A 12640-nucleotide genomic window follows, 5' to 3' on the forward strand; every position below is an offset into this window, starting at 1 on the left:
TTGGGTTTCTGTCCTTTCTGCTCATACCTACGTAGTCTGGGGATTCAATCTGTTCTGGCTCCTTAGTCCATATTGTGAAGGAAGCAATGGAGACGAGTACATTATTTTAATATTCTCTTGCTAATCAGTGGTTTTATCCCTCCATAAACAACAGTGCTGAAGTAAAGCTTTCTTAGACTAAAAGCATACAAGACTTGTCGGAAACAGCTCAGTGCAATACTTTCATCAATATCTTCTGTGATTTTATATCAGATGTCGTTCGAAGGCTATCATTAATGTATAAAACATTGCAATTTCATCGCTATAAATAATATCTAATAAATAAACTTAGAGGGATTGTCTGTGACTAAACAGAGTCTCTTAATTAACGAGCAGGCACACTGTATGGTAATTGTGCTTGATATTACAGATCAGTCATATTCACTTAAAATGAAACTGAGACGCACACGGGACATGTGACTGATGAAAGTGTCATCACTCGCCAAAGGCTGTAGTGACCACTCTGTTGCAATGGGCAGCTGATCATCATGTATGGAGTAAGGTAGGTGATCAATCCATAATTGATCACCTACCTTGTTATAATCATTTTTTTTAAACTATATTTCCCCTTTAAAGTATGAATAAATAGTTCTGAAATAAGAAGGTCTTCTTCCAACACATAACATATATTTGCTCTGAAGAGCAGAATAGTCACAGTAAACTGATCTATGCCGGCTTTTACCTCAGTATAAGTGTTAGGATAAAAATCTAATCAAGATTTTTGAAGTGTATCTCTAAAGAACTCTGACTCATGACTCCATGCATGTAGACTGCACACCCAGGTGAATGCTTACAGGTAATTTTCTCCTCTCACATTGCAGCTGTCAACACCTCCTACACTTCCATAGACTAGGTAAACGCCTGGCCTACGAGGATATGCAGCTGCTGGATTCATCCATTGTGTTCTTCTGCTCAGGGAAATAATGACACAATGTCATCTGAACAATAGGATCTGTTAGGTTGCTACAAAAAAATAAACAGTTTGCTTGGAGTCAAAACCATACTACTGACAGATATACTGAATATAGCCTCTGTTACCCAGCAGATTATATATTGTGGCAACTCTTTACTGACCTAAACACAAGATCCTATATTATCGACACATTTTGGACATTGACTGCAAAAGAGACACAATATACTATTCATATATAACATATGTGTGGAAATAACTGGGCATCTGCGTCTCAAATATCCAGAAGGAATTTTGATCACTACAATGTTTGCCACCATTTGGTATTAAGGCTATTTTTTTTTGGGGGGGGGGGAGGGGGTTATAATTCAGGTTACAAAAAAAAATATATGTAGGACCTGTCATGAACTCCATAATATATGAAGGTGAGAAATGCAGTTGGGTGCTGTTTAAACTTTATTAACCCCTTAAGGACCGGGCCCTTTTTTGTTTTTTAATTTCCATTTTTCACTCCCCACATTCAAAAATCTATAACTTTTTAATTTTTACATGTAAAGAGCTCTGCGATGGCTTGTTTTCTGTGTAACAAATTGTACTTCATAGTGATGGTATTGAATACTCCATGCCGTACTGGGAAACGGGAAAAAAATTCCAAATGCTGTGAAAATGGTGAAAAAACGCATTTGTGCCGTATTCTTGTGGGCGTGGATTTTACGGCTTTTACTGTGCGCCCCAGATGACATGTCTTCTTTATTCTTTGGGTTGGTACGATCACAGGGATACCAAATTTGTATAGGTTTTATAATGTTTTCTTACATTTACAAAAATGAAAACCTCCTGTAAAAAAATTTTTTGAGGATTTTGCAATCTTTTGGCGATAATCGTTTTTTCATACTTTTATGCATAGAGCTATGGGTGATGTCATTATTTGCGACTTTTGATGACATTTTCAATGCTATTATTTTTAGAACTGTACGACTTTTTGATTTGAATATGTATTTTTACCATTTTTCAGACTCCCTAGGGAACTACAGTACTACAGTATGGCAATATATGGGGATTTTCTTCCTCATTCATTACTATGTACAATGCACATTGTAATGAATGGGTTAAAATAAGTTTGGAAGACCCGAGGCTGTCATAGCAACGGATTGCCGCTCCCCAATGACATCACGGGGAGCGACGATCTTTGGCAAGATGGAGGTGCCCAATATGCTAGCACTGATTGCGGGTGTTACTCGTGAGCCCTGTCCATGTACCCTCACCCGTTAAGGGGTTAATAATGTAACAAGAAAGCATTGTGTTGCCTTAAAGGGGTATTCCCATGAAGACAAGTTTCTCAAATATACTCAGGATAACAAAATTACATTCTCTAATTCACTGTTATTAACAAAAATACAGCATTTCACAGATATAAGTCCAACCTGTCTCTATCAGTCCTGGTGTACACAATTTAAGTTGCCCCTGTAACTTCTGACCTAGGGTCAGAAAAGCCCACACTCTGGGATTTTACACTGACCACAAGAGAGTGATAGGAGCTAAAACAGCAATAAAACTGAGTAAAATTGTGAAGTAAAGGGTTAAAAATTATCCTTATTGTGTTAACATCACTAGGGGATTGAAATTTGACCATTTTCTTTCATAGGAAAACACCTTTAATGTGATTGCAGCTGTAGTGGTTGCAACCATTTTGTGGGTGGATGACTGCATTATGGTCAGGACAACCTTTATATCCTCCTCAAATGACAACCGAATCTTCCCAATAAATTGTATATTTACAAGCACATTAAAAACACCCCACTAAAAGAAATTCACAACAACAAAGAGGACAGTGTAATACATATGTGTGTGTGGGGGGAGGGATATAAATTCTTGGCCAGGGCATGAATGTAATACAATGATTATGTAGTTTTAGTGGGGAAAGAGTCCATAAATAAATCCAACAAATACGCAAAATAATACATGTACAGGCAGTCCCCGGGTTACATACAAGATAGGGTCTGTAGGTTTGTTCTTAAGTTGAATTTGTATGTAAGTCGGAACTGTATATTTTATCATTGTAATCCCAGCCAGAACTTTTTAGATCTCTGTGACAATTGGATTTTAAAAATGTTGGGTTGTCATAAGAACCAGGATTAACACTAAAGCTTCATTACAGACACCTGTGATAACTGTTACAGCTGTTTATTGTAGCCTAGGACTAAAGTACAATAAATTACCAATATCCAGAGGTCCGTTTGTAACTAGGGGTCATATGTAAGTCGAGTGTTCTTAAGTAGGGGATCGCCTGTACTGATCAAATTATGTCAGTAAAATAATAATTTGCGACTTTTGGTAATAAAAGTTCAGATGACTCAAACTTCCAGTTAAATGGTATGTAATGGGTACACAGCATGATTTGTAGTATTACAAGTAAGTAAGTATTCTGATACACCAAAGGTGAAAAAACAATGTTGGAGGGAAGGAAAATATACAGCCAGATGTTTGAGCTTTTCACGTGTGAAATATATTATTCTTCTCAGTTAGATTTAATGACGCATTTTGAGCCAAATGATTCCACACAGAGCAGTAGAAGGTAATACAAGAAAAGTTAGATGGAAGCGAAAGAACAAAGACCTTACCGTATGAGAAAGTAACAATTACTGCATTTGTCCATAGTAGGAGTAAAATGCTATCCATAGCTAGCTTAAGTTATCCAAAAGAGTTGAACAGACGTCAGGATAGCCATGTGTGATTTTTCTGTGGCTCACCCACAAGGTATGGGCACTATTCTAAAATTTAAACATATGATAATACAGTATAGGTAGCCAAAAAGGCTTTTCTATGTTTTACTTGATCAGCTTAGGGTTAAAAGGCAATATTTACTCTTCTCAAATAAACTGGTATGTGCATACTTTGTGAATTACTGTAGAAAACACACTGTATTCTTTTCTGTGTTCGTCTACCAGTTCCAATGTATTAGGCAGCCAAAATTCATAACTAGAAACACTTGACTTTGAAGTTCAATTGGCTCTCGTTTTCAACCTTTAAACTTCGCAAAGAAAAGGAAAACTACAAAAACAATGAGAAAAATGTAAACAGGATTTTAAAAGGGTTTTCTGAGTCATTAAAAAAAAATGTAAAATCACAGAACCATGCCAAAACACACATGTTTAGCCCATTCTAGAAAAAAAATATACCTGTTCCTAAGTTTCTACCACACATTGGCCTGGATTTATCAATATTGAGGCAAGTTGCACTTCTTAAGAAGTGTGCACCATCTTTTATTATTTTAGATTTTATCGCTTTATTAAATGTGTCGCAAACTCTGACTAAGCACTAACATGGCCCTTTAGGTGCACATTTTTTTGACTTGTCGGACACAGTGCAGCTGTGACACAAAACTGGTGCAGACATTTCTTATGTACATGTACAAGCTCCAAAGTTGATCTCTTCTGTGCAAAGTAAGACAGAAAACTGGTGCGGCCCGTTTAATACATCTGGGCTATTGTTTATTTCTTGCAGTTGTATACAATTCTCATGAAGCAGGCCAAGTGTATTCATCTCCTCCGACCTCCTCTTGGACCTCTAAGTAAAGTCACTTGTTTACCTTCACTGCAGCCTAGGCAACAAATCTTAGTATATTACCGCATTTTCTACCCATATTTGCTTCCTGTGTGGTTTCCCAGCTAGTTTACCCTTCTTATCTGATAGCACAGAATCACCACAGCACTTGACTCATGTCGTCAGTTCACCGCCCTTGACCATTTCTCTCTATATCAGTATAGAGGCTATGGATGTGTGAGTGACATAATTATGGCCAGGGGAGGTTACATGACCTGCTAAGCAAGCAGGAATAGGCCCAGAAATGACAGAGAAAGGAAATTACTAAAGTAAAGTATCTTTTGTGCTTTGCAAAAAGACACCTAACAGTGATTGTTGACACCTGTATTGCACCTCTAGCTAGTGACACTGTGTAACAACACTTCCAACCTGCTCTTACGAGAGAGCAAGGCATCCATACTGAAATGGTGACATTTGGCTGCCACACCCCTTTAAAGGGAATCAACCTGCTGCATTCAGTGGTTTTAACCCAATCTTACTTACAGTTTGTACGAAACGTATTCTTTTCAGTTTTTGCTTCATTGCAATCAATCGGTAACATCAAAAAAGTTCTTTTTTTTGCTCATTAGGGTGCACTCATCTTGACAGAAAAAAACTGAAATGTAGGTATTTTTGCTAATTTATTAACCCCTTAAGGACACAGCCATTTTGTAGCTTAAGGCTCAGCCCGATTTTTTGGATTCTGACTTGCTTCGCTTTATATGGTTATAACTTTTGAACACTGTTACTTATCAAAACGATTCTGAGATTGTTTTTTCCCCACATGTTGTACTTCATTTTAGTGGTAAATTTTGGCTGATAAGTTTTGCGTTTATTTACAAAAAAAAAAGAAAATATGATACATTTTTTGAAAAATTTGCCATTTTCGAAATTCTAAATCATTGCGTTTTCAGGCAGATAGATTTACCACCTAAATAAGTTGCTGAATAACATTTCCCATTTGTCTACTTTACATTTTCATAATTTCTGAAATGTCTGGATAATTTATTTTGATGTCACGCGGCTTACAAATAGAATATCGGTTTTCCGGATTTTCAGAATTGACTATTTTGGGGATAAATACAGTTTTGAATGAAATTTTACATATTTAGCATCAAACCCCCCTATATAATCTACCCATTTTCAAATTTGCACCCCGCAAGCTATCAGAAACAGCATTTACGAAGATTGTTAACCCCTTGAGATCTTCATAGTAATTGAATCAAAATGGAGGTGAAATTTAGAATGGTCATATTGTTCCCTTATACGTTCATTTAGCACTAAAATTTACACATTTCCAAAATATAAAAAGAGAAAACCCACCATACAATTTGTTCTGCAATTTCTCCTGAGTACAAAGACCCCCCACATGTGGCTGTGACTTGTTTTATGGGGGCACAGCGAGGCGCAGAAGGGAAGGAGGGTGCTGCAGCTGCTAGGATTTTAGTTTCCTCATTGGCCCCTTTTGAAGGCTATAAAATTTTCGCTTTTTCGTTATTGGGGCCATGTGACGGCATTTTTTTTGCGGGATGAGATGCTTTTTCCATTGTTACCATTTTGGGGTTGGTATCACCTATTGTTGAAAATTTAGGAACTTTTTTTGAGGGCAGGAGTAGAAAAGCATCAATTCTGTACTGGATTTTTTATTTTTATTTTTTTTGGTGTTCACCGTATAGACTAATAATCATGTTATCTTTATTCTATGGGTTGATACGATTACGGGGATACCAGACATGAATATATTTTCTTACGTTTTACTAAATTTGTCAAACAAAACCCTAATTTGGGGAAAAATCTATCATTTATGTATTGCCGTCTTCCAAGTGGCATAACATTGTTACTTTTTTGGCTACGGAGCTGGTTGATGGCGTGTTTTTTTTGCGGGACATGTTGTACTTTGCACCAGTATCATGTCTGAGTACATATGGTTTTTTGATCGCATTTTATAGCATTTTTTGTGGGATTGAAAAGGTAAAAATCATAATTTTTGGAGGGTTTATAACAGTTTTTTTTACGGCGTTTATCGTGGGGGTTCAATAATGATTTACTTTTATTCTACGGGTTGTTACGGACGCGGTGATACTATATATGTGGGGTTTTTGTTATGATTTAGACTTTTTTTTTTGTTATATGTCTCTTTATATGTTTTGGGGGTTTGGGGCATTTTTAGTGATTTATGATTTTATTTTTTTATTGAATAACTTTTTTTTTTTTACTTTTTCACTTTTATACCATGGGACTTGAACAAGCAATCATCTGATTGCTTCTTCATGATAATATTCTGCAATACTGATGTATTGCAGAGTATTATCAATGTCAGCCTATACACTTGCATAGGCTGGCACTGTGCCAGTAAGATGACGTCACAGACGCCATCTTACCGGCAATTCTTGCAAGTAACTCTGGGGTCCAGATCGGACCCCAGAGTTGCTATAGCAACGATCGGCGCCCCCCGAAAACGGTTCGGGGGGGCCGATCGTGGGGGAAAGACCCCCCAGATGCAGGTTAGATGCCGCGGTCGCGCTAAGTCACTGCGCTCCGTGGCGGATATATCCGCCACGGAGCGTGAAGGGGTTAATCAAGCAAAACTTAAATATCAAATGGTCATAAGTATTCAGCCCATTTGCTCAGTATTGTGTATAGCTCAAAAGGTGCTTCTACTCAAGTCTACTAGGGAATAGTGCAACAAGTTTTTCACAACTGATCCTCTGCCATTCTTCCTTGCAGATCCTCTCCAGTTTCTTCAGGTTGGTGGACACGTTGGTAAACAATCATTTTTAAGTCTCTCCAGAGATGCTCAATTGGCTTTAGGTCAGGGCTCTGCCCGGACCAGTTAAAAATGGTCACAGAGTAGTTCAGTAATAGCCCACCACTTTGTTAATTTAGTTGTGTGCTTAGCGTCATTGACTTGTTGGAAGGTTAACCTTCAGTTCAGACTGAGGTATAGAGCACTGTGGAATAGGTTTTCATCCAGGATATATCTGTACTTGGCCGCATTCATCTTTCCTTTAATTGCAACCAGTCGTCCTGTTTCTGCAGCTTGATCTTTCCACCACCATGTGTCACTGTTGGGATTGTACCGCTTAGAATTGACGCAAAAAAGTTCACTCTTCATCTCATCAGACCAGAGAATCTTATTTCTCATCGTTTAGGAGTCTTACATTATTTTTTTTTGTAAACTGCATGCAGACTAGGTCTTTCTGCGGAGAAGCTTCCGTTGGCGCACTCTACTGTAAAGCCTTGACTGGTGGAGGGCTGCAGTAATAGTTGTCTTTGTGGAACTTTCTACCATCTCCCTACAGCAGTGTTGGCGAACCTATGGCACGGGTACCAGAGGTGGCACTCGGAGCCCTTTCTGTGGGCACCCAGCACAGAATTTACCAGATAGGACTCAAAGCTTCCTCCTGCAGTCCAAGACAGCCCAGGACACGCTACGCTCAGTGCTATTTTAATGTGACACCTACTTGGCTGCCAGGACTACAGTAGGAGAGAGAAGGTGTGGACAGAGATGGGTTAGCGTTGGACCTACTGCTTTGGCTCCCCTTATTCTTCCTCTTCTATTGATTGATATTGATTGATATGATTGAAACTTGTGATACAGCAGAGATCAAAAGCTTATTGCTTAAATTGTCATGTGGGCACTTTGCGATATAAAAGTAGGTTTTGGTTGTAGTTTGGGCACTCTGTCTCTAAAAGGTTCGCCATCATTGCCCTACAGCATCTCTGGAGCTCAGTCACAATGATTTAGGGCTTCTTCTTTACCTCTCTCACCAAGGTTCCTCTCCCATGATTTCTAAGTTTGGCTGTATGTCCAGGTTAAGGAAGATTGGTTGTCATCCCAAACTTCTTCCACTTAAAGGGGTATTCCCGTTTCAGCAAATTAATGTTATTCTTTATATTATTAAAAGTCATACAACTTACTTCCAGTGGACAGAAATCTGACCATGGTGACACAGGTGCTCGGCTCATTAGTATCACAGAGAGTAATCAGAGCTGTGTGCTATACCGAGCCATTCACCTGTGTGACTATGGTCAGACTTCTGTCCACTGGAAGTAAACCTAGAAGTTTTGTATAGAATGTCAGCAAGCAGAGATCTAGAAAACTGTAAGGAAATGATACAGAAAGTATATTGGAACATTGTATACCTTTTTATAATGCAAACAATAACATTAATTTGCTGAAATGGGAACACCCCTTTATGGATTATGGAGACCACTGAGCTCTTAGGAACCTTGAGTGCTGCAGAAATTATTTTGTAACCCTGGCCAGATCTATGCCTTGCCACAATTATGTTTCTGAGTTTCTTATACTTCATGATCCTCATGTGCTCTGACATGCACTGTGAGGTCTAATATAGACAGGTGTGTGCCTTTCCTAATCAAGTTCAATTAGTTTAATTAAACACAGCTGGATGCCAATTAAGGATTAGAACCATCTGAAGGAGGATCAGAAGGAAAGGGTCAGCAAAGGGTCTAAATACTTATGACGATTTGATATTTCAGTTTTTAGTAATGCATAATTATTTTGTAAGAAAAGGGAATTTTAAAATATGCAAATAAGTCTCAGGGGCCCCTGTGTACGCTAGCTCTGAAATCTTTCTGGCTGGGGAGGTAAGAGGCATAAGTGGCGAGTAGCCCATAAATGTCAGGATACGGGATGCATGGATCCACTGGACCACCGCAGGCGGTGGTACTAGCCGACACCTGGGACCGGAGTCTAAGTGGCACCTGGTCTTCACCAGAGCCCGCCGCAAGGCTGGATGGACTTGCTGTGGCAGGGTACCACCAGGTCATGCTGCTAGTGCCAATAGCCCGCGAGGGGCAGTCGAGGTGGAGGTGCCTAAACAGGAGACAGTCTCAGGGTCAGGGGAGGCAGCAGAGATGCAAGGTCAAGGCCGGATTATAAGGTGGAGGTGTTCAGCCAGCGCACCAATCAGCGGTGCGCTGGCCCTTTAAATCCGCAACAGGTGGCACGCACGCCCTGTGAAGCGGGGGCGCGCAAGTATGGCAGTACGATGGCAAGCAGGAACCGGGACAGGAGAGTCTGGCGAGGGCACATGGAGGAACACGGGTGCAACCGCGATCTGAGACAGGGATCGCGGGAGCACCTGTGACAATAAGACTCATTTGCATATTTTTTGGTAGACCCTTTCCTCTAAGAATTTTAGCTGCTAAATTAAGAATGGATCCTGCTTCAGGGGGTACATGACAGCAAGTATACTTGGGTTAAAACCACTGAATCTATCTACCATCGGTTGATTTTATTTGAAGTTAATTTCTTGGCCATATGCAGACATGTGCTTCACACATAAAATTAATATACAAAAAAATTTCTATAAGGCCCTTACAATACCGTGACTTAAAATAGTTAAGAGTAAAAAAAAGTACAAATATAATAAAAGTAAAACTGTTATTCTGAACATTTAAATGTTGTTTTACAATAGTAGTTCTCTTTTCTATTTGCTCATAAAATCTGATCTTTAAATTTATCAAATGTGTTATTTTTTAAGTCCACCTTGCTAGAGGCAACCTTGCCATTATGTGCAGTGAATTTATCAAAAATGTTGCATGATGCTGCTAAAAATATATAATTTTTTGTTGTCCGGTATTTTTTAATGTCTGGAAATATTTGTACTGTAGAAGGGTTAAAAGCTAACGGTGATTGTTGGCACCTGCAGTATACTTCTATCTAGTCTGTACTTTACCTGTTACTGTTGGTCTGATCTGTAAAACCCTGTGACAACACCTACAACCCTTCTCTTGGGGAAGAGCAAGGGATCCACACTGAAAGGCTGATTTAAGTGCACTCTGGGCAGGACTGCTGTATAGAGGCTACATGTGGTTTTATAAGTGTTTGCAAGCATTTATCTGCTGTTATGTAGAACTGGCCCTTATCAGTCATGTAGGGTTGAGATAAAAAAGGTGGTTGTAGAAGCAGAGGAAGTTGCAGAAGCAGATGAATTTGGCTGTACTATGCTGTTTTCAAAATTTCTATTGAAGTGAACTGTAGTTACAGAAATTAAAAAACACATGTTTCTATAGCACCAATGAACCTCTAGGGGTGTTACAGAAACAGTGTAGGTAGCAACTTTTGGTAGTGCCTTGACCAAGTATACGGCATAAGTCAATGGGGGAGATTTATCTTTTCTCTTTCTAGTTTTCCTGTCAGTTAGTTCCTTTTTTTGTCTTATTACTTAGTCTTATTTATCTTAGTTGGATTTTCATTGTGTTAAATTAGTCATGTTCCTATTAATCTAACATTGCTGACTGGTGCAGAAAAAGAGTCGCAAATTTTTACGCAAAAAGTTGCAAAGTTAGTTTTCCTGCTTCTTTCCGCCAAGTTTGGCACTTGAGACAAGGCGAAGTTTTTTTAGGAACTTTTTCAAAAGTCGCAGAAGACCAATACAACTAACTTTCATCTAAACAGCTGGATTCATTACATAAATAAAGTGAATTCATCCAAAAGCTGTGCACCAGGAGTTGTGATGCAAATATGGAGAAGTCACAGAAAAATGTGCAAAAAGGCAAACTGCTCAAAAATGTGTGACATTTTTTCACTTACGTTTGAAAGAAAAATAAAGATCATTCATTTATTTTTTTTATTTAAACTTGATGCATATTGCTGAAATGGGAAAACCCCTTAATTTCTACCCAAGCAGAAGACTATTTTTACAAATTTTTTACAAATTAGCGTGTAATGTGAAAAGGTTTGATTAGATGTGTCCCAGTTCAGACTCTCCTCTGCTATAATTCTTTATCACAGTAAAGGAAAGGTACCTAATTATTCAATGTCTAACCTACTCTCCTACAAGGAAGCCATACATTTACATTTAGGTTAAAAATCTTGTTGAGCAGATGTCACTTTAAAGTCTACTTTAAACTGCAGTTAGTCTACACAACATTTTGGTAACAGTGGTGTTTCTTAAAAACCCAGCAAGTTCTGGGTTTTTCCCATACGCTTTTCTAAGGACTTGCAACTTTTACAATCTAAAGAAGCCTTACTTGCCACCTTCTCACGCAATCACTCAGCCTCAATGAAGAAAATGAACGTGCTGTTACAGTAAATATTGGTACAATGCAAACATTATTAAAACGAGGGAACTCCTCCTAACCCTAGGGGCACCAATAAAACACCTCGTAAACAAGCGAGACATTCTGAGAAATGTTTTACCTGATTAAAAAACACAACCTCTTGAGTGTAAACAAATTATTAAGGTGAATGAAACCACCCTGATGTCTGCAGATGTATTCCAGACACTGTTAAAAATACAATAATATACCCAACTCCCCACCCAAGGGAACCTTTCTTCTTTTACTTAATCTGCTCAGCAGCCAAGCACGCAAGGCACAGCACCTGGAAACACACTGCAACTTGAGACAATGGAGCTCTTACTTCATGTCTTAATTGCATTTAGCATTTTTAAAATGTTGTTATCACTAACAATCAGAAATGAACAAGAAAGATATTGACTTACCCAACTAACCAATCAAAACAGGCAAAACATTACTATGCACTGGCTGAAAATCTGCACAATAATATTGCACAATTAAACATGATAAAAGTGTTCTGCTAAATTTTGTAACAGCAAATTGCATCCACTAGTTCATCAATAAAGTCAGCTGACTTTTCTAATGACACTTTATTTTGCATCAAGAATTGTTTACCCATATACACATATAGGCCCCTAGTCCATGCAACTGTAGTTGTATTACAAAACTGATGCATGATACAGTATCAAATGCTCTAAATCTTAGTTCAGGTTTACAATGCTCCAAAATGGTGCAAGCTCCACATTTAGATCCAACGTCTGGGCTTTGTTATCTGCAACAGGATAGATTTACTAATACTGTTTACAAGTTAGACCATGCTGTCCGATGGTTAGATTGTCTTGTCTAACTTTATACCACCCTTTAGTTGGCTTTGCTTAAACATAAAAGTTATGTTGTAAATTTGGCAAAGGTTGTTGTAACTAAAGTTATTTAATAAAGCCACATCCTCTATTCATAAAAGGCGTAAAATTTAAAAAAGTGCCTACGGTCAGTGTCAGACTTGTCTGTTTAGGGCTTACTATTATTATCATATCATATTTTTTTGAGCCTACCACTATA

The 12640-nt window shown here is 38.4% G+C and overlaps 1 protein-coding gene across 8 annotated transcripts in view; it reads right to left on the reverse strand.

Annotated features, from left to right (window-relative positions):
- Nucleotides 1-12640, reverse strand: part of PIEZO2 (piezo type mechanosensitive ion channel component 2) — a 241310-nt gene that overhangs the window by 202113 nt on the left and 26557 nt on the right. The gene's annotated exons all lie outside the window — the stretch shown is intronic.

This window comes from Engystomops pustulosus, chromosome 5 (genome assembly GCF_040894005.1).
Source record: "Engystomops pustulosus chromosome 5, aEngPut4.maternal, whole genome shotgun sequence".
NCBI lineage: Eukaryota > Metazoa > Chordata > Amphibia > Anura > Leptodactylidae > Engystomops > Engystomops pustulosus.